At 50.0% G+C, this 20,505-nt stretch overlaps 1 pseudogene; it reads right to left on the bottom strand.

The window, feature by feature from the left end:
* Positions 1-970: 970 nt before the first annotated feature.
* LOC128780122 (HIG1 domain family member 1A, mitochondrial pseudogene) lies at positions 971-1,296 on the bottom strand (annotated as a pseudogene).
* Between the last annotated feature and the right edge of the window lie 19,209 nt (positions 1,297-20,505).

The raw sequence follows: 20,505 nt of genomic DNA, 5'->3' as shown, positions 1-20,505 counted from the left end.
TACCATGTTATCACTATGGAATGTAAAGTCAAGTTAGTCAGGAGATCTTCCCAAGTGCAATAAGGCCTTCTGCAGTACACACAAGTTTGTGTATGTCTGACCAGAGCTTGCTCTTACATCATTAACCACTTCCATCACAGGTAAATTGTTTAGTTTAACATCTGTGATGCTTCCAGAGAAAAATAAACATAGTGTACACAGTTAAAAATTGTTTTTCATCACCTCTGCATTAGCACTTAAAATACACATTTCTATTTCAAGGTGGCATTTAAAAATTATTGTAACAGCAACAAAAATATAACCCTGCAATTACAAAATAGTCAAATTAGGATCCAATTAGATTAGATAAACAATTATCTAATGTTTACAAGTATGACTCTAAAATAAATACTACCTTCTAGCAGCTGTCATTAGCATTTTAGGTGTGGTTTAAACACACACACACACACACACAGATGTTCAGTTGTGGGGAGGTTTGTAACGCTGTGTGCTGTGCACCATTCTGAACGGGGTAAGAGCCAACCAGCCCTAAAACCAAAAGTAGTTAACCAGTCCACGAGGCAGGCAGAAAAAAAAAAAAAACCTGGGGCAAAGAGGGTTCCTACATAACATCAAAAGCACGTGACATTCTGCAGCAACTGGGAGTATTCGGGATTGGCAGGGTGACCCATTAGAACAAGTTTCACCAAAAGAGAGCAACGAGGTGGACACTTTGCTACTGTCAAGTGCATTTAAAAGTGGCATGTTTCTTATGTGCTAATCTGACTCCTCTGAATGACCCAGTTAGTGAACTAGTCACTAGTAATTTAGTCACCCAGCAAAACAAGCCTGCAAGAAAGGAAGCCAATATTCAAATTACCATGTTCCTATTGTCTGACCCACTCAAACGATTTATTTCCAACATAAATACAGAACTTCAATATGAGATCTCTAACTACGGCCACCACCGGCACCACCACGGCCAAGACAGCAGCTCTTCTCCTAGGGTTTAGGTTTCGTCCATAATTCCTTATACAGGGAATAGGCCATACCGAGAGTCATCGCTCCCACAACGAAGCCTTGGGCCACCTCGCGCATATGGATCAGGTGGACCGACATTGTAGTGCTCCCCTGGCTCTTCAGTTTATACAACCCGTACGCGACGATTGCTGCCAAACCCTCCATTCCAAAAGGGACAAACGGTGCCTCTTTAGCTTTTCGGAGAAATTTAGATCCCTGACCCTCATCATATGAAGAAAGAGAAACGTCTGTGTTGGATGACATACTGTTTGAAGAGTCTTCCAACACCAGCACCTCTCAAATACCAGCCCGCTTCTGGTTCTTTCTTTATGCACTTTGCAGGGGATGATCTTTGTATTTGTTCCCTCATGCTTAAATTATAATACTTCACCTATTTTCCTTGCTCTTTTATCCATCTAGTTCCATCCAATATTATTCCTGTCCAAGGTTGTACTAAGGGGGATGTCTAGTAACATTTTTCTCCATTTTTTCTGGCAATCTGGCATGCCTATTGTGTAATACTAATCTTGCAATAGGTAGGAGAAGTAGGCTGTGGAGGATTTATAAGGGGCTTTTGTTCAATGGCCAAGAAATCATTTTTTACAGTTGCGTTGGAATTCTGCACATCAGTGGACCAGAAATACAAGTGCTCAAAAATTGCAGCAGGTAGTAATAGCAAAGACAGACTTGCAAGAAGAGATAGACAGGAAGTCCAGCCACAGCTGCCTCTGCTGTGCAGACGCATCTCATCCGTCCGGACTATGTCAAGGGTCGGCTGTCGGTCGGCTGCCGACAGGATTGCAGATGGAGTTCTGCAGTAGGAGTTCTCTGTGGAAACCCAGCAGGTTAGTGGCAACAGGTACTGCCTGCTGTCAGACCACCTGAAGACACCCTCCGAGGGAAAGAATCCAGAATTCATTAGCAGAAGATTTTGAAGCTTCAGGATGAGGTGAGAGCCCACGTTTTTCTTTGGCGACCAAGGAAAAGGTTTCCCGCCTGGCTGTGCCGTCGTAACTCATCCCCAGTATTCCCCAGACCACGCACGTTCATGTGGCCATTTAGTTCGGGATACGAAATTTCTGTCTTTGGAGAGCAATGTCTGTTTTCCTGAAGACTGCAGAAGGCCCGTGGACCAGCTCTCTGCTCCTAAAGGTAACAGTGCTGCAGGAGGATGGAATGCGAAGTTCCCTGAAAGATGCCAGAGGGATGTGGAATAGAATGGTGGCAACGTTGTGTCATCCAATTTTTTTTGGAAAATGAGACGTGTGCCCCTAATCTTGTCTCATAGTAAAAGGGAACGGAACCCTTTAGCCAAGCGGATAGTGGGATATGCGTTGTGTCTGTCGGTCTGTGCTGCCATCTCGTGTCCGTTTTGGGGAATGACACCTCAGTGCAGGTTGGCAGGAAAAGCGTTTGATTCCGGTGGACTATGAATTACTTTGGATGGCAGTGGTATTTACAAGAGCATTTAGAAGCGTCTAAATGTTAGCACTGTATAGGTAGCATATTATTGTTGTTCAGAATAATGGCCAAATCACTCAGAAACCCTTTTGATGTGACATTTCTTGGAAGTGTGCTCGTAGCATGACAGAGTCCGCTTTGTCCATGTTGCCTGTTGCATGTTCCTCATTCAATGAGAAAAGTAAAGAGTATTCCCCATTGTCTACCACGGGTTAAAAAAGGAAATAAAATGAGTACAATAAAAAAATAAGGTAGAACGGATAGTATTTTCCTTGCTTGCTTTCGTGGGCACGTCCTCAGGCCGGTTTCCTCTGCTTCAGAAAATAAAGAAATCTTCTGAAACGTGTTGTGTGTATGGCCATCGTGATAGGGAAGATGGATGTAGATCAGCCAAGTTTTTGGTGCACTAGGGCCTGTCATTTCAAGAAGTGTGAAAATGCCCAATAAACGGAAGAAAAGATGTGTGGTATATAGGAGAAGGTGCTGTTAGGGATCTAATGTGTCTCAATCGCCTTGCAGGTTCCCGTCGGAGATGTCTCTCAGCAGGGTTCCCCATGGCTGGGATGGACTAGTTGCTGTGGATGGCCATCTAGGGCAGACGCTTCCATGAGGATGGACCATGTGAGGCTACGACAGCAACGGGCGACACACTCCAAGTACCAAATGCATCGTGGAGCATCATTTGCACCAGGATGGTTACATCCACGTCTTTGACCTCTGAGATCTACAGCAGTCGACTGGGAAGAACACGTCAAGCAGCATGCTTGACAGCGTTTCCACGTGGGATTCTTGTCAGAAAGGTAAGGAAAACATTGCATCCACACAATTAGTTAGATGAACACTACACACTTTAGACTAACACGGAAGAGATCATGGGGCAAAAGAAGGGAAACACAGCAGGGCACTCAAAAGAAGACTTTCCCTTAGAAGAAATTCTGCTACTGTAAGAAGTAGGTGAGGGTTGGGCCCGGGGTCTAGGGCGTAAGGCGTGGATCTAGGGGCTAGGGGTTAAGGGTAGGGGCCTGAGCAAGGGGCCAGGGGCTGGGTTTAGGGGTCATGGTTTAGGGCTTAGGGCTTAGGGCTTAGGGCTACATCTAGGACCAGGGGTTAGGGGATAGGGGTTAGGGGCCAGGGGCTAGGGAATAGGAGATAGAGGCTAGTGCCAGGGCCAGGGCCATGGCTTAGGATTATTGTTAGGGTTTAGTGTTATGGTTTACTATTTAGTGTTAGGCTTTAGTGTTTAGTTTTAGGGCTCTGGCTCTGGATATGGCTATGGCTTATGGCTATGGCTACGGGCTATGGTTATGGTTTATTGCTATGGGTTAGGGGCTATGGCTTAGGCGTTAGAGATTATGGCTTAGGGTCTAGGGGCTATGGTTTAGTGGTTGGAGGCTATGGGTTGTGGGCTATGGGGTATGGCTTAGGGGCTATGGGTATGGCTATGACCAAAGCTTAGGGACTACAGCTACAGATTAGGGGCTACAGCTATGGCTAATGATAGGGGCTATGGCTTAGAGGCTATATCTACATGTTAGGGGTTACTGCTAGGGGCTATTGCTAGGGGCTAGGGGCCAGGGGCCATGGCCAAGGGTTAGGGCACAGGGGTTGGGGGCTAGGGCTTACAGAACAGGAGTTAGGGAACAGGGCTAGGTGCTAGGGGCTAGGAGATAGGGGCTAGTGCCAGGTTCAGGGCCATGGCTGAGGGTTAGTGATAGGGTTTAGTGTTAGGGTTTAGTGTTTACTGTTAGGGCTGTGGCTATGTCTATGTCTATGGCTATGGCTATGGCTTAGGGCTATGGCTAGGGCTAGAGCTATGGGTATGGCTGAGATCTATGGCTGAGGGCTATGGCTGAGGGCTATTGGTATGGCTATGGATATGGCTATGACTAGGGGTATATGTGTAGGGCTATGTCTATGTCTAGGGGCATGTCTAGGGCTATGTCTAGGGTTAGTGCTGTGGCATAGGGCTATGGCTATGGCGTAGGGTTATGGCTATGGCTATGGTGTAGGGCTATGGCTATGGCGTAGGGCTATGTCTGTGCTGTAGGGTTATGGCTATGCCTCGGGGTATGGTGTAATGCTATGGCTATGGCGTAGGGGTATGTCTATGGGTATGGGTATGTCAATGTGAATGGCATAGGGTTATGGCCATGGCTATGTCTATGGCTATGGTGTGGGGCTATGGCTATGGCTATGGCATAGAGCTGTGGCTGTGCTGGAGGGTTATGGCTATGGCATAGGGTTGTGGCATAGGGCAATGGCTAGTGCTAGTGCTCGGGCTATGGCATCGGTCTGTGGCTATGGCTATTGTGTAGGGCCATGGCTATGGCTAGGGCTATGGCTTAGGGTTCTTGCTATGGCTGAGGGATATGGCTTAGGGCTATGGGTACAGCTTAAGAGTATGTCTTAGGACTGTGGCTATGGCTGTGCTGTGGGGTTATGTCTATGGCGTAGGGCAATGGCCATTGGTATGGCTATGGTTCAGAGCTATGGCTTAGGGCTGTTGCCATGGCTGAGGTCTATGGCTTAGGGCAAAGGGTATAGCTTAGGGCTATAGGTACAGCTTAGGGCTATGGGTGAGGGCTACGGTTATGGCTATGGCTATGGTTTCGGGCTATTGCTACGGCTTATGGCTATGGGTATGGCTTATTGCTATGGCTTAGGGGCTATGTCTTATGGCTATGGCTATGGCTATGGCTATGGCTATGGCTATGGCTAAGGCTAAGGGCCTACAGCTTAGGGGCTATTGCTATGGTTATGGCTAGGGACTACAGCTTAGGGGCTACAGCTGGGGGCTATGTTTATGGGTAGGGGCTATGGCTAGGGTCTACAGCTAGCACCTAGGGGATAGGGGTAAGGGATACGGGCTAGGGGACAGGGCCAGGGGTTAGGGCACAGGGCTAGGTGGTAGGGGCTAGGAGATAGGGGCTAGTTGCAGGGCCATGGCCATGGCTTAGGGTTAGTCTTAGGGTTTAGTGTTAGGTTTTAGTGTGTAGTGTTAGGGCTATGGCTATGGCTATGGCTATGGCAATGTCTATGTCTATGGCTTAGGGGTATGTGTATGGCTCTGGCTTAGGGCTATGGATGAGGGCTATGGGTATGATTATGGATATGGCTATGACTAGGGCTATAAGTGTAGGGATGTCTATGTATCTCTATGTCTAGGGGAATGTCTAGGGCTATGTCTAGGGTTTGGTCTATGTCTAGGGCTCGGGCTAGTGTAGGGTTATGGCTATGGCTATGGCTAAGGCTATGTCAGTGGCTTAGGGCTATGGTTTAGGGCTTTTGGTATGGCTGAGGGCTACAGCTTAGGGCTATGGGTATGGGTTAGGGCTATGGTGTAGAGTAATGGCGTTGGGCTATGGCTATGGGTATAGTGTAGGGTTTTGGCTATGGCTATGGCGAAGGGCTATGGTGTAGGGCTATGTCTGTGCCTTAGGGTTATGGCTATGGTGTAGGGCTATGGCATAGGGCTATGGTGTAGGATAATGTCTAGGGCTTTGGGTAGGACCATGGCATAGGGGTATGACTATGGCCATGGGTTAGAGCTATGGCCTAGGGTATGGTTTAGGGCAATGCCTTAAGGGTATGGGTAAAGTGTAGGGCTATAGGTACAGCTTAGGGGTATGGCGTAGGACTCTGGCTATTGGTATGCTGCGGGGTTACGGCTATGGTGTAGTTCTGTGGCGTAGGGCTATGGTTGTGCTATAGGGTTATGGCTATGGCATAGTTCAATGGTTAGGGGTATGATATAGGGCTATGCCTATGGCCAGGGTGTAGGGCTATGGGTATGGCTGTGGGTTAGAGCTATGGCTTAGGGCTATTGCCTTGGCTGAGGTCTATGGCTTAGGGAAATGGGTAGAGCCTAGGGCTCTGGGTACAGCTTAAGGCTATGGGTCAGATCTATGGCTATGGGTATGGCTGTGGTTTAGGGCTATTGTTGTGGCATAGGGTTATGGCTATGGCTATGGCTATGGCTATGACTATGGCTATGGCCATGGGTTAGGGGCTATGGCTTAGGGGCTATGGCTAGGGGCTATGTCTATGGGCTATGTCTAGGGGCAGGGGTTATGTCTAGGGGCTGCAGCTAGCAGCTATGGGATAGGGGTTAGGGGCTAGTGGCTAGGGGCTAGGAGATAGGGACTATTACCAGGGCCAGGGCCATGGCTTATGGTTAGTGTTATTGTCCAGTGTTAGGGCTTAGTGTTCAGTGTCAGGGCTATTTTTGTGGCAATGGCTATGGTTATGGCTATGGCTTAGGGTTATGGGTATGGCTTAAGGGTATGGCTTAGGGGTACAGGTATGGCTTGGGGTTACTGGTTATTTCTATGGCTTAGGACTCTGGGTATTTGTTAGGGCTATGGGTATGGCTATTGTTTATGGCTATCGCTATTCCTATGTCTAGGGCTATATGTCTAGGGCTATATGTCTAGGGGAATGTCTATGTCTAGGGGTATGTCTAGGGTTAGGGCTATGGTGTAGGATATGGCTATAGCATAGGGCTCTTGTGGGTATGGTATAGGGATACAGCTGTGATGTGGGGTTAGGGCTATGCCATAGGGCTAATGCGTAGGGCTATGGAGTAGTTGAATGGCTAGGGCTATCGCTATGGGTAAGTTATAGGGCTATGTATATGGCAATGGCATAGGGCTACGGCCATGGGAATGTCGTAGGGGTTAGGACTATGGCTATGGCTTAGGTTTATGGCTTATGGCTATCGCTATGGCATTGGGGTATGGTGTAGGGCTGTGGCTAGGGCGTCGATCTATGGCTACGGGTAGGGGTATGGCTAGTGCTAAGGCAAGGGAGTAGAGGTATGGCTAGGGATAAAGCTAGGGCGCAGGGTTTCGGCTATGTTGTGGGGCTATGGCATAGGGGTATGGTGCAGGGGTATGGCTATGGCTAGGGTGTAGGGGTATGGCTATGTTCTAGGGCTGTGGCTATGGCATAGGGGTGTGGCCTAGGGTTATGACTATGGCTAGGGCATAGAGCTATGGCTATGGTGTAGGGCAATGGTTAGGATTATGGCTAGGGTGTAGGGTTATGGCTATGTTGTAGGGCCATGGTTATGGTGTAGGGGTATGGCTTAGGGCTATGCCTATGGGTAGGGTGTAGGACTATGTTGTAGGGTAATGGCTATGGCTATGGCTAGAGCTATGGTGTAGGGTTATGGCTATGGCTATGACTATGGTGTAGGGCTATGGCTGTGGCTAGGATTGAGGGGTATTACTTAGGATTATGGCTATGGCTTAGGACTGTGGCTGTGGGTTATGGCTATGGTTATGGCTTATGGCTATGTCTCAGGGGTATGGTATGGCTATGCCTATGGATTAGGGCTATGGGTATGGCTTATTGCTATGGCTTAAGGACTATGGCCTAGGTGTTAGAGGCTATTGGTTAGGGGCTATGGCTTAGGGGGTATGGCTAGGGCTACAGCTTAGGGTGTAGAGCTACAGCTGAGGGGCTGTGGTGACACCTATGGCTATGGGGTACAGTTAGGAGCTTGGGGCTGCTGCCAGGGGTTAGGGTACAGGGGTTAGGGGGCTAGGGCTTAGGGAACAGGACTTATGTCACAGGGGTAGGTTCTGGCGACTAGGAGATAGGGGCTGGTACCAGGGCCAGGACCATGGCTTAGGGTTAGTGTTTAGTGTTTAGTGTTAGGGCTATGGCTATGGCTATGGGTATGGCTATGGCTTATGTGTTTTGGGTATGGTTTAGGGATATGGCTTGGGGCTATGGCTTAGGGCTATGGCTATGGGTAGAGCTATGGCTTAGGTTATTGCCATGGCTGAGGTCTATGGCTTAAGGCAGTGGGTATAGCTTAGGGCTATAGGTACAGCTTAGTGCTATGGCTCAGGGCCATGGCTATGGGTATGGCTATGGTTTATGGCTTTTGCTATGGCTTATTGCTATGGCTTAGGGGCTATGGCTTAGGGGTAGGGGCTATTGCTTAGGGGCTATGCCATTGGTCTATGGCTATGGCTATGGCTATGGCTTGGGGCTATGGCTATGGCTACGGCTTAGGGGCTACAGCTTAGGGGCTACGGTTAGGGGTCATGTCTAGGGGTAGGGGCTATGAGTAGGGGCTACAGGTAGCGGCTATGGTCTAGGGGCTAGGGGCCAGGTCCAGCGTTTACGGCATAGGGCTAGGTGGTAGGGGCTAGGAGATAGGGGCTAGTGGCAGGGCCAGGGTTATGGCTTAAGGGTAGTGTTAGGTTTTAGTGGTTGGGTTTAGTGTTAGTGTTAGTGTTAGGGTTTAGCGTTAGTGTTTGGTGTTAGTGCTATGGTATGGCTTATTGCTATGGGTTAGGAGCTATGGCTCAGGAGTTAGAGGCTATGGCTTAGGGGTTAGGGGCTATGGCTTAGGGGCTATGGCTTACAGGCTGTGACTTCGGGGCTATGGCTGTGGATATGGCTACAGCTAGGGGTATGGGCTAGGGGCTACGGTTAGGGGTTGGTGCTAAGGCTTAGGGGCTAGGGGTTAGGGACAAGGGCCAGAGGTTAGGGGACATGGTTTGGGGGCTAGGGCTTAGGGAACAGTGCTTAGGCACAGGGCTAGGTGATAGGGGCTAGTGCCTCCTGCAGGGCCATGCCTTAGGGTTAGTGTTAGGGTTTAGTGTTTAGTGTTAGGGCTATTGGTATGGTATGGCTATGGTTATGGCTGTGGTTTAGGGGTATGGGTATGTCTTACTGCTATGGCTTAGGGCTATGTGAATGGTTTAGGCGTATGGGTATGGCTATGGGTCATGGCTCTGGCTTAGGGCTCTGGCTCTGGTTCTGGCTATATGTAGGGCTATATGTCTAGGGGTATATGTCTAGGGTTATGGTGTAGGTTTATGGCATAGGGCTATGGTGTAGGGCTGTGGCATAGGTGAATGGCTATGGCTATGGCTAAGCCGTAGGGCTATGGATATCGCAATGGCTATGGCAATGTCATATGGGTATGGCTATGGCTATGGGTCAGGGTTATTGCTATGTCTGAGGCCTATGGCGTAGGAGTATTGTTAGGGCTTAGGTCTGTAGGTACAGTTTATGGCTATTGCTATGGCTATTGTTAGGGTGCAGGGCTACTGCTATGTTGTAGGGCTATGGCTATGGTGTAGGTGTATGGCGTAGGGCTGTGGCTAATGGTACGGCATAGGGCTATGCCTAGGGCATATGGCTACGGCTATGGCTACGGCTAGGGTGTAGGGCGATGGGTATGCCATAGGGTTACGGCTTTGGCTATGGCTATGGAGAAGGGATATGTCTAGGGTGTATGACTATGAATATGGCTAGGGCTGTGATGTAGGGAATGAATATGGAAATGGCGGAGGGCTATGACTACGGCAATGGCCTATGGCTATTGCTATGGGTTAGTTCTTTGGCTTAGGGGTGTGGGTATGGCTCAGAGCTGTGGGTATGGCTGTGGGTTAGGCCTATGAGTAGGCCTAGGGCTATGGGTATGGCTGAGAGCTATGGCTGAGGATTATGGCTGAGGGTGTTGTTGAGGGCTGTGGCTGAGGGCTATGGGTATGGCTATTTATATGTCTATGACTAGGGCTACATGTGTAGGGCTATGTCTATGTCTAGGGTTAGGTTTGTCTAGGGCTGGGGCTATGGCGTAAGGTTATGGTTATGGCTATGGCATAGGGCTATGGCTATGGCTTTGGGCTATGACTATGGCTATGGCGTAGGGCCGTGGCCGTGCCATAGTGTTATGGCTATGGCTCGGGATATTGTGTAAGGCTATGGTTATGGCTATGGCTATGGTGTAGGGGTATGGCTATGGTACAGAGCTATGGTGTAGGGCTATGGCTTAGGGCTATTTGTGTGGCTGAGGGCTATAGCTTAGGGCCATGCATTTGGGTTAGGGCTATGGTGTATGACAATGGCATAGGGTTTTGGCTATGTTTATGGTAGAGGGGTATGACTATGGTGGAAGGCTATGGCATAGGGCCTATGGCGGTGCCATAGGGTTATGGCTATGGTGTAGGGCTATGGTGTAGGGCTATGGCGTAGGGCTATGGTGTATGATAATGGCTAGGGCTATGGTTAGGACCATTGCATAGGGGTATGGCTATGGCCACCGGTTAGAGCTATACCTTAGGGCTATGGCTTAAGGTTATGGGTACAGTTTAGGGCTATAGGTACAGCTTAGGGCTGTGGTCAGGGCTATGGCTATGGCTATGGCTATGGCTATTGTTTAGGGCTATTGGTATGGCTTAGTGCTCTGGGTATGGCTTATTGCTATGGCTCAGGGGCTATGGCTTAGGGGTTAGAGGCTATGGCTTGGGGGTTAGAGGCTATGGCTTAGGGGTAGGGCCTATGGCTTAGGGCTATGGCTATGGCTGTGGCTATGGATTAGGGGCTATGGCTATGGCTTTGGTTTAGGGGCTACGGATAAGGGGCTACGGGTACAACTTGATGGCTACAGCTATGGCTAGGGGCTATGGCTAAGGGTCTATGGGTATACTAAGGGGCTACGGGTAGGGGCTAGGACTGGGATCTGGGCCAGGGTCAGGGCCAGGGCCAGGTCTAGGGTTTATGTTAGGTCTACTGCTAGTGTTCATGTTATGGCCAGGGTCAGGGCTAGGGTTTTTTTTAGGGTTCGTGTTCGGGCTACGGTTCGTATTTGGGTTCGGGTTCTTGTTAGGGTTCGTGTTCGTGTTAGTGTTAGTGCTTGGGCTAGGGTTCGTGTTCGTGATGGGGTTAGGGTTTGTGTTCATGCTAGGGCTAGGGTGAGGGGTAGGGTGTAGGGTTATGGCTATGGCGTAGGGCTATGGCCATGGTGTAGAGCTATGGCTATGGATATGGTGTAGGTGTATGGCTGTGCAGTAGGGTTATGGCTATAACTCGGGGTATGGTGTAAGGGTATGGCTATGGCTGTGTCAATGGCATAGGGCTATGACTATGGCTATGGTGCAGGGCAATGGCTATTGTATAGGGCTATGGCTATGCCTAGGGCTATGGCTATGGCTATGATGTAGGGCAATGGCTATTGTATAGGGCTATGGCTATGGCTTAGGGTTATTGAAATGGCTTAGGGCTATGGCTTATGGCTATGGGTATGGGTTGGGGCTATGGTATAGTGCTATGGCTATGGGTATGGTGTAGGGTTTTGTGTATGGGCATGGTGGAGGGCCATGAATAAGGCAGAGGGCTATGGCATAGGGCTATGGCTGTGTCGTAGGGTTATGGTTATGGTGTAGGGCTATGGAATAGGGCTATGGTATAGGATAATGTCTAGGGCTTTGGGTAGGACCATGGCATAGGGGTATGGCTATGGCCATGGTTTAGAGCTATGGCGTAGGGCTATGGTTTAGGGCTATGCCTTAAGGGTATGGGTACAGTGTAGGGCTATAGGTACAGCTTAGGGCTATGGCGTAGGACTCTGGCTATTGGTATGCTGTGGGGTTACAGCTATGGTGTAGGTCTGTGGCGTAGGGCTATGGTTGTGCTATAGGGTTATGGCTATGGCATAGTTCAATGGTTAGGGGTATGACATAGGGCTATGCCTATGGCCATGGTGTAGGGCTATGGGTATGGCTATGGGTTAGAGCTATGGCTTAGGGCTATTGCCTTGGCTGAGGTCTATGGCTTAGGGAAATGGGTACAGCTTAGGGCTCTGGGTACAGCTTAAGGCTATGGATCAGGTCTACGGGTATGGGTATGGCTGTGGTTTAGGGCTATTGCTATGGCTTAGGGTTGTGGCTATGGCTATGGCTATGGCTATGGCTATGGGTTAGGGGCTATGGGTTAGGGGCTATTGCTAGGGGCTATGTCTAGGGGCAGGGGCTATGTCTAGGGGCTACAGCTAGCGGCTATGGGATAGGGGTTAGGGGCTAGGGGCTAGTGGCCAAGGGCTAGGAGATAGGGGCTATTAACAGGGCCAGCGCCAAGGCTTATGGTTAGTGTTAGTGTCCAGTGTTAGGGCTTAGTGTTAGGGCTATTTTTTTGGCAATGGCTATGGGTATGGCTATGGCTTAGGGTGATGGGTATGGCTTAGGGGTATGGCTTAGGGGTACAGGTATGGCTTAGGGTGATTGGTTATTTCTATGGCTTAGGACTCTGGGTATTTGTTAGGGCTATGGGTATGGCTATGGTTTAGGGTTATGGCTATGGTTTAGGGCTATGGCTCTTGCTATGTCTAGGGCTATATGTCTAGGGCTATATGTCTAGGGGTATGTCTATGTCTAGGGCTATGTCTAGTGTTAGGGCTATGGCGTAGGGCTAATGCCTAGGGTTACGGCATAGGTGAATGGCTAGGGCTATCACTATGGTTAAGTTATAGGGCTATGTATATGGCAATGGCATAGGGTTATGGCCCTGGTCATGTCGTAGGGGTATGACTATGGCTATGGCTTAGGGCTATCACTATGGCGTAGGGGTATGGCGTAGGGCAGTTGCTAGGATGTTGATCTATGGCTACGGCATAGGGGTATGGCTAGTGCTAAGGCAAGGGTGTAGAGGTATGGCTAGAGCTAAGGCTAGGGTGCAAGGTTATGGCTATGTTGTAGGGCTATGGTGTAGGGGTATGGCTAGGGCTAAGGCAAGGGCATAGGGCTATGGCTATGGCTACGACTAGGGCGCAGGTCTATGGCTATATTGTAGGGCTATGGCTATGGCTAGGGTGTAGGTCTATGGCGATGTTATTTGGCTGTGGCTGTGGCATAGGGGTATGGCATAGGGCTATGACTATGGCTAGGGCATAGGGCTGTGGCCTGGTTTAGGGCTATGGCTAGGGTGTAGGGTTATGGCTATGTTGTAGGGCCATGGCTATAGCGTAGGGGTATGGCGTAGGGCTATGCCTATGGGTAGGGTGTAGGGCTATGGTTAGGGTGTAGGGCTGTGTCTTAGGGCAATGGCTATGGCTTTGCCTATGGCTAGGGCTATGGTGTAGGTTTATGACTATGGCTATGACTATGGCCTAGGGCTATGGTGTAGGGTTGTGGCATAGGGCAATGGCTATGGCTATGGCATAGGGGTACTGCTTAGGACTATTGCTATTGCTTAAGGTTGTGGCTGATGGCTCTGGCTATGGGTTATGTCTATTGCTCAGGGTATCTCTCAGGGGTATGGCTACGGTTATGCCTATGGCTTAGGGCTATGGGTATGGCTTACTGTTATGATTTAGGGGCTATGGCTGGGGCTGGGGTTAGGGGCTAGGGGCTAGGAGATAGGGGCTAGTGCCAGGGCCAGGGTTATGGCTTAAGGGTACTCTTAGGGTTCGGTGTTAGGGTTTAGTGTTAGTGTTAGTGCTATGGCTAATGTGTATTGCTCTGGCTTAAGGGCTATGGCCTGGGGTTAGGGGTTATGGCTTAGGGGATATGGCTGTGGCTATGGCTATAGCTAGGGGTAGGGGCTAGGGGCTATGGCTAGGGGTTACGGCTAGGTGCTTTTTGCCAAGGGTTAGGGGCTAGGGGTTAGGGGCGAGGGCTAGAGGTTAGGGCACATGGTTTGGTGGCTAGGGCTTAGGGAACAGGACTTATGGCACAGGGCTAGGTTCTGGGGACTAGGAGATAGGGGCTAGTACCAGGGCCATGGCCATGGCTTAGGGTTAGTATTTAGTGTTAGGGCCATGGACAAGGGTATGGCTATGGGTATGGCTATGGCTTATGGGTTTTGGGTATGGTTTAGGGATATGGCTTAGGGGTACAGGTATGGCTTAGGGTATTGCTTAGGGGTATGGCTTAGGGTATGGGTATGGTTTGGAGCTATGGTTATGGCTATGGCTTAGGGTTATGGCTATGTCTAGGGCTATATGTTTAGGGTTATATGTCTAGGCGTATGTTTAGGGTTAGGGCTATGTCTAGTGTTAGGGCTATGGTGTAGGGTTATTGCATAGGTGAATGGCTATGGCTATGGGTATGTTTAAGGTGTAGGGCCATGGATATGGCTTTGGCATGGGACTACGGCTATGGCAATGTTGTAGGGGTTCGGCTATGTCTATGGCCTATGGCTATTGCTCTGACTGAGGCCTATGGCATAGGAATATGGGTACAGCTGAGGGCTATGGCCATGGCTATGGGTAGGGTGTAGGGCTACTGCTATGTCTTAGGATTATGGCTATGGTGTAGGTGTATGGCGTAGGGCTATCTCTATGGCTAGGGCGTAGGGCTATGCGTAGGGTGTAAGGCTATGGCTATGGCTATGGCTAGGGTGTCGGCTGATGGTTATGCCATAGGGCTATGGCTTTGGCTATGGGTATGGCATAGGGCTATGGGTATGGTTATGGTGTAGGGATATGTTGTAGGGCAATGGGTAGGGCTATGGCTATGATTATGGCTAGGGCTATGATGTAGGGCTATGAATATGGAAATGGCGTAGGGCTATGAATATGGCAATGGCGTAGGTGTATGGGTTTGGCTTAGGAATTTGGCTTAGAGCTATGGGTATGGGTCAGAGCTGTGGGTATGGCTATGGGTTAAACTTACGAGTAGGGCTAGGGGTATGGGTATGGCTGAGAGCTGTGGTTGAGGGTTATGGCTGAGTGCTATGGCTATGTCTATGTGTAGGGCTATGGCTATGTGTATGGCTTAGGGCTATGGCTTAGGGCTATGTCTAGGGCTATGTCTAGGGTAAGGGCTATGCCTAGGGTTACAGCTATTGTGCAAGGCTATGGCTATGGCATAGGGTTATGGGTATGGCTATGGTGTAGGGCTATGGCTTAGGGCTATGGCTAGGGCTAGGAGAATGGCTATGTCGTAGGGCGATGGCTATGGCTATGGTGTAGTGCTATGGCTGTGTCGTAGGGTTATGGCTATGGCTATGGCTATGGTGTAGTGCTATGGCTGTGTCGTAGGGTTATGGCTATGGTGTAGGGCTATTGTGTAAGGCAGTGACTGTGGCTATGGGTTAGGGCTATGGCTTAGGGCTATTGTTATGGCTGAGGGCCATGGCATAGGGCTATGGGTATGGCTCAAGGCTATAGGTACAGCTTAGGGCTATAACTAGGGCTATGTCTAGGGTTATGGGTATGGCATAGGTTATGGCTATGGCAATGTTGTAGGGCTATGGCTATGGCTATGGCTATGGCTTAGGGCTATTGCTATGGCTGAGGTCTGTGGGTAGGACCAGGGCTATGGGTATGGCTGAGAGCTATGGCTGAGTGGTATGGCTATGAGTATTGGTATGGCTATGTCTAGGGTTATGTCTAGGTCTGGGGCTAGGGATTAGGGTGAGGGTTAGGGTTAGGGTTTAGTGTCAGGATTTAGTTTTAGTGTTTAGTGTTTTGTGTGTTTAGTGTTGGGCTATGGCTATGGCTTAGGGCTATGGGTATGGCTTATTGCTATGGCTTAGGAGCTATGGCTTAGGGGCTGTGGCTTGGGGCCATGTGGCTTTGGCTATGGTATGGCTGTGGCTTAGGGGCTATGGCTACAGCTTAGGGGCTACAGGTAGGGGCTAGGGACCAGGGCCAGGGGTAGGGCACAGGCCTAGGTGCTAGGGGCCAGGAGATAGGGACTAGTGCCAGGGCCAGGGCCATGGCCTGGGGTTAGTGTTAGGGTTTAGTGTTTAGTGTTAGGGCTATGGCTATAGGTATGGCTTAGGACTCTTGCTTAGGGCTATGGCTATGCCTTAGGGCTATGGCCTAGGGCTATCGCTAGGGGTAGGTCTATGGCTTAGGGCTATGGGTATGGTTTAGGGGTATGGCTGAGGGCTAGGGCTATGAGTATGGTTTAGGGTTATGGGTATGGCTTATTACTATGGCTTAGGGGCTATGGCTTAGTGGCTATGGCTATGGCTATGGCTACAGCTGAGTGGCTATGGCTTAGGGGCTGCAGCAACAGCATAGGGGCTATAGCCACGGCTATGGCTAGGGGTACAGCTAGGGGCTACAGGTAGGGCCTTAGGGCCAGTGCCAGGGGTTAGGGAACAGGGGTTGGGGGCTAGGGCTAGGGCTTAGGGAACAGAGCATAGGGCAGAGGTCCAGGTGCTAGGTGCTAGGTGCTAGGAGATAGGGGCTAGTGTCAGGGCCAGGGCCATGGCTGAGGGTTAGTGATAGGGTTTAGTGTTATGTTTTAGTGTTTACTGTTAGGGCTTTGGCTATGTCTATGGCTATGTCTATGGCTTAGGGCTATGGCTTAGCGCTATGGCTAGGGCCAGAGCTACGGGTATGGGTGAGATTTATGGGTGAGGGTATGGCTGAGGGCTATGTCTAGGGCTATGTGTAGGGTAAGGGCTATGCCTAGGGTTACGTCTATTGTGTAGGGCTATGGCAATGGCATTGGGTTATGGCTATGGCTATGGTTATGGTGTAGGGCTATGGCTGTGCCATAGGGTCATGGCTATGGTGTAGGGCTATTGCGTAGGGCAATGGCTAGGGGTTCAGCTGTGGCAATGTCTTAGGGCTACGGCTATGACTGTGGCTATGGGTTAGGGCTATGGCTTAGGGCTATTGTTATGGCTGAGGGCTATGGCGTAGGGTTATGGGTACAGCTCAAGGCTATAGGTACAGCTTAGGGCTATGTTTAGGGTTAGGGCTATGTCTAGTGTTATGGCTATGGCATAGGTTACGGCCTTTGAAATGTCATATGGCTACGGCTATGACTGTGGCTATGGTGTAGGGCTATGGCTATGGCAATTTCGTAGGGCTATGGCTACGGCTTATGGCTATTGCTATGGCTGAGGGTTTTGGCATAGGGTTATGGGTATGGCTTAGGGCTATGTCTCAGGGCTATGTCTAGGGTTAGAGCTATGTCTAGGGTTAGGGCTATGGTATAGGGCTATGGCTATGGCTTAGGGCTGTGGGTAGGACTAGGCCTATGGGTATGGCTGAGAGCTATGGCTGAGTGGTATGGCTATGACTATGGCTATGGCTATGTCTAGGGCTATGTCAATGGCTGGGGCTAGGGTTTAGGACGAGGGCTAGGGTTTATTGTTAGGATTTAAGTGTTAGTGTTTAGTGTTTTGTGTTAGTGTTTAGTGTTAGGGCTATGGCTATGGCTTAGGGCTATGGGTATGGCTTATTGCTATGGCTTAGGAGCTATGGCTTAGGGGCTAGGGGCTTTGGCTTAGGGTCTATGGCTTATGGGCTGTGCCTTAGGGGCTGTGGCTGTGGCTGTGGCTCTGGCTATGGTTTATGGGCTATGGCTACAGCTTAGGGGCTATGGGCTAGGTGCTAGGGGCTATGAGATAGGGGCTAGTGCCAGGGCCATGGCCATGGCTTAGGGTTAGTGTTAGGGTTTAGTGTTAGGGTTTATTGTTAGTGTTAGGGCTATGGCTATGGCTATGGCTATGGGTATGGCTATGGGGTAGGGCTATTGGTATGGCCTAGGGCTATGGCTCTGTCATAGGGTTATGCCTATGGCGTAGGGCTATGGAGTAGGGATATGGCATAGGGCAATGGCTCTGACTCTGGCTTTGGGCTATGGCTATGGTTTAGGGCTATGGCTCAGGGCTATGGCTATGGCTAATGCTTAGGACTATGGTTTAGGGCTATAGCTGAGGGGCATGGCGTAGGGGTTAGAAGCCGTGGCTTAGAGGCTGGGTTCTATGGCTTTGGGGCTATGGCTACGGCTTTGGCCTAGGGGCTATGGCTAAGGCGCTACAGGTACAACTTAGGGGCTATGGCTACAGCTACAGCTAGGGGATACAGCTAGGGATTAGGTGCTATAGCCAGGGGGTAGAACTAGGGGCTAGGGGCTAGTGGCTAGTGGCTAGGGGATAGGTTCTAGTAGCTAGGGGCCAGGGTCAGGGTTTAGGGCACATGGCTTGGGGGCTAGGGGTTAGGGAACAGGGCTTAGGGCACAGGGCTAATTGCTAGGGGTAGGAGATAGAGGCTAGTGCCATGGCCAGGGCCATGGCTTAGGGTTAGTGTTAGGGTTTGATATTATGGTTTAGTGTTTAATGTTAGGGCTATGGCTATGGCTATGGCTATGGCTATGGCTATGGCTTAGGGGTATGGGTACGGCTTAGGGGTATGGATTAGGGGTATGGGTATGGTTTAGGGCTATGGCTTAGGTGTTTGGCTGTTGCCTAGGGCTATACCCTAGGGCCATGGGCATGACTTAGGGCTGTGGGTGTGGCTATGGCTTAGGGCTGTGGGTATGGCTTATTGGTATGCCTTATGGGCTATGGCTATGGCTATGACTACAGCTTAGGGGCTATGGCTTAGGGGCTATGGCTATGGCTATGGCTAGGGGGTAGGGGGTATATCTAGGAGCCACAGATAGGGTCTAGGGTTAGGGGATAGGGGATAGGGGCCAGGGCTAGGTGTTAGGGCACAGGGCTAGGTGCTAGGGGCTAGGATATAGGGGCTATTGCCAGGTCCAGGGTTATGGCTTAAGGGTAGTGTTATGGTTTAGTGTTAGGGTGTAGTGTTATTTTTAGGGTTTAGTGTAAGTTTTTAGTGTTAGCGCTATGGCTATGGCTTATTGCAATGGTTTACGAGCTATGGCTTAGGGGTTAGAGGCTATGGCTTAGGGGCTATGGGTTACAGGTTTTTCCTTATGGGGGTTATGGGTGTGGATACGGCTACAGCTAGGGGTATTGGCTAGGGGCTATGGCTAGTGGCTACGGGTAGGAGTTGGTGGTAAGGGTTATGGGCTAGGGGTTAGGGGCGAGGGCCAGAGGTTAGGGCACATGTTTTGGGGGCTAGGGTTTAGGGAACATGGCTTAGGACACAGGGCTACATGATAGGGGCTAGCGTCTTGTGCATGGCCATGCCTTAGGGTTATTGTTAGTGTTTAGTGTTAGGGTTTAGTGTTAATGTTTAGTGTTTATTGTTAGGGCTATTGGTATGGCTATGGCTATGGTTATGGCTATGGCTTAGGGGTGTGGGTAAGGGTTAGGGGTATGGCTTAGGGGTATGTGTATGGTTTAGGGTTATGGCTATGGCTATGTCTAGGGCTATATGTCTAGGGTTAGGGCTATGTCTAGTGTTAGGGCTATGGCGTAAGGTATGGATATGGCGTAGGGTCATGGTGTAGGTGAATGGCTATGGCTATGTCTAAGGTGTATGGCTATGTATATTGCTATGGCTATGGAAATGTTGTAGGGGTACAGCTATGGCTATGGCTTAGGGTTATTGCTATGGCCGAGACCTATGGCATAGGAGTATGAGTATGGCTTGGGGCTGTAGGTACAGCTTAGGGTTATGGCTATGGCTATGGCTGGTGTATAGGGGTACTGCTATGTCTTAGGGTTATGGCTATGGTGTAGGTGTATGGTGTAGGGTTATGGCTATGGTGTAGGTATATGGCATAGGGGTATGGCTATGGCTATGGTGTAGGGTTATGCCTAGGGTGTATGGGTACGGCTATGCTATGGCTAGTTTGTAGGGTGATGGGTATGCTGTAGGGGAATGGCTTTGGCTATGGCTAGTGTGTAGGGATATGTCTAGGGCGTATGGCTGAGTATGGCTAGTGCTGGGCCGTAGGGCTATGAATATGGAAATGGCATAGGGCTTTGAATACAGCAATGGCCTATGGCTATGGCTTAGTTCTTTGTCTTAGGGCTGTGGTTGTCTTAGGGCTTTGGTTATGGGTCAGAGCTGTGGGTATGGCTATGGGTTAGGCCTATGAGTAGGGCTAGGGTATGGGTGAGAGCTATGGCCGAGGGCTATGGGTATGGCTATGGATATGGCTATGTCCAGGGTTAGGGCTATGTCTAGGGTTAGTGCTGTGGCGTAGGGCTATGGCTGTGCTGTAGGGTTATGGCTATGCCTCGGGGTATGGTGCAATGCTATGGTTATGGCTATGGCGTAGGGGTATGTCTATGGCTATGGGTATGTCAATGTCAATGGCATTGGGTTATGGCCATGGCTATGTCTATGGCTATGGTGTGGGGCTATGGCTATGGCATAGGGCTATGGCGTAGGGCTATGGCTATGGCTATGGCATAGAGCGGTGGCTGTGCTGGAGGGTTATGGCTATGGCATAGGGTTGTGGCATAGGGCAATGGCTAGTGCTAGTGCTCAGGCTATGGCATAGGTCCATGGCTATGGCTATTGTGTAGGGCCATGGCTATGGCTTAGGGTTCTTGCTATGGCTGAGGGATATGGCTTAGGGCTATGGGTACAGCTTAAGAGTATGGCTTAGGACTGTGGCTATGGCTGTGCTGTGG

Source organism: Desmodus rotundus, unplaced genomic scaffold, assembly GCF_022682495.2.
Source record: "Desmodus rotundus isolate HL8 unplaced genomic scaffold, HLdesRot8A.1 manual_scaffold_48, whole genome shotgun sequence".
Lineage (NCBI taxonomy): Eukaryota > Metazoa > Chordata > Mammalia > Chiroptera > Phyllostomidae > Desmodus > Desmodus rotundus.
Note: the sequence above shows the minus strand (reverse complement) of the source record. Positions and strands in the feature narration are given on the sequence as shown.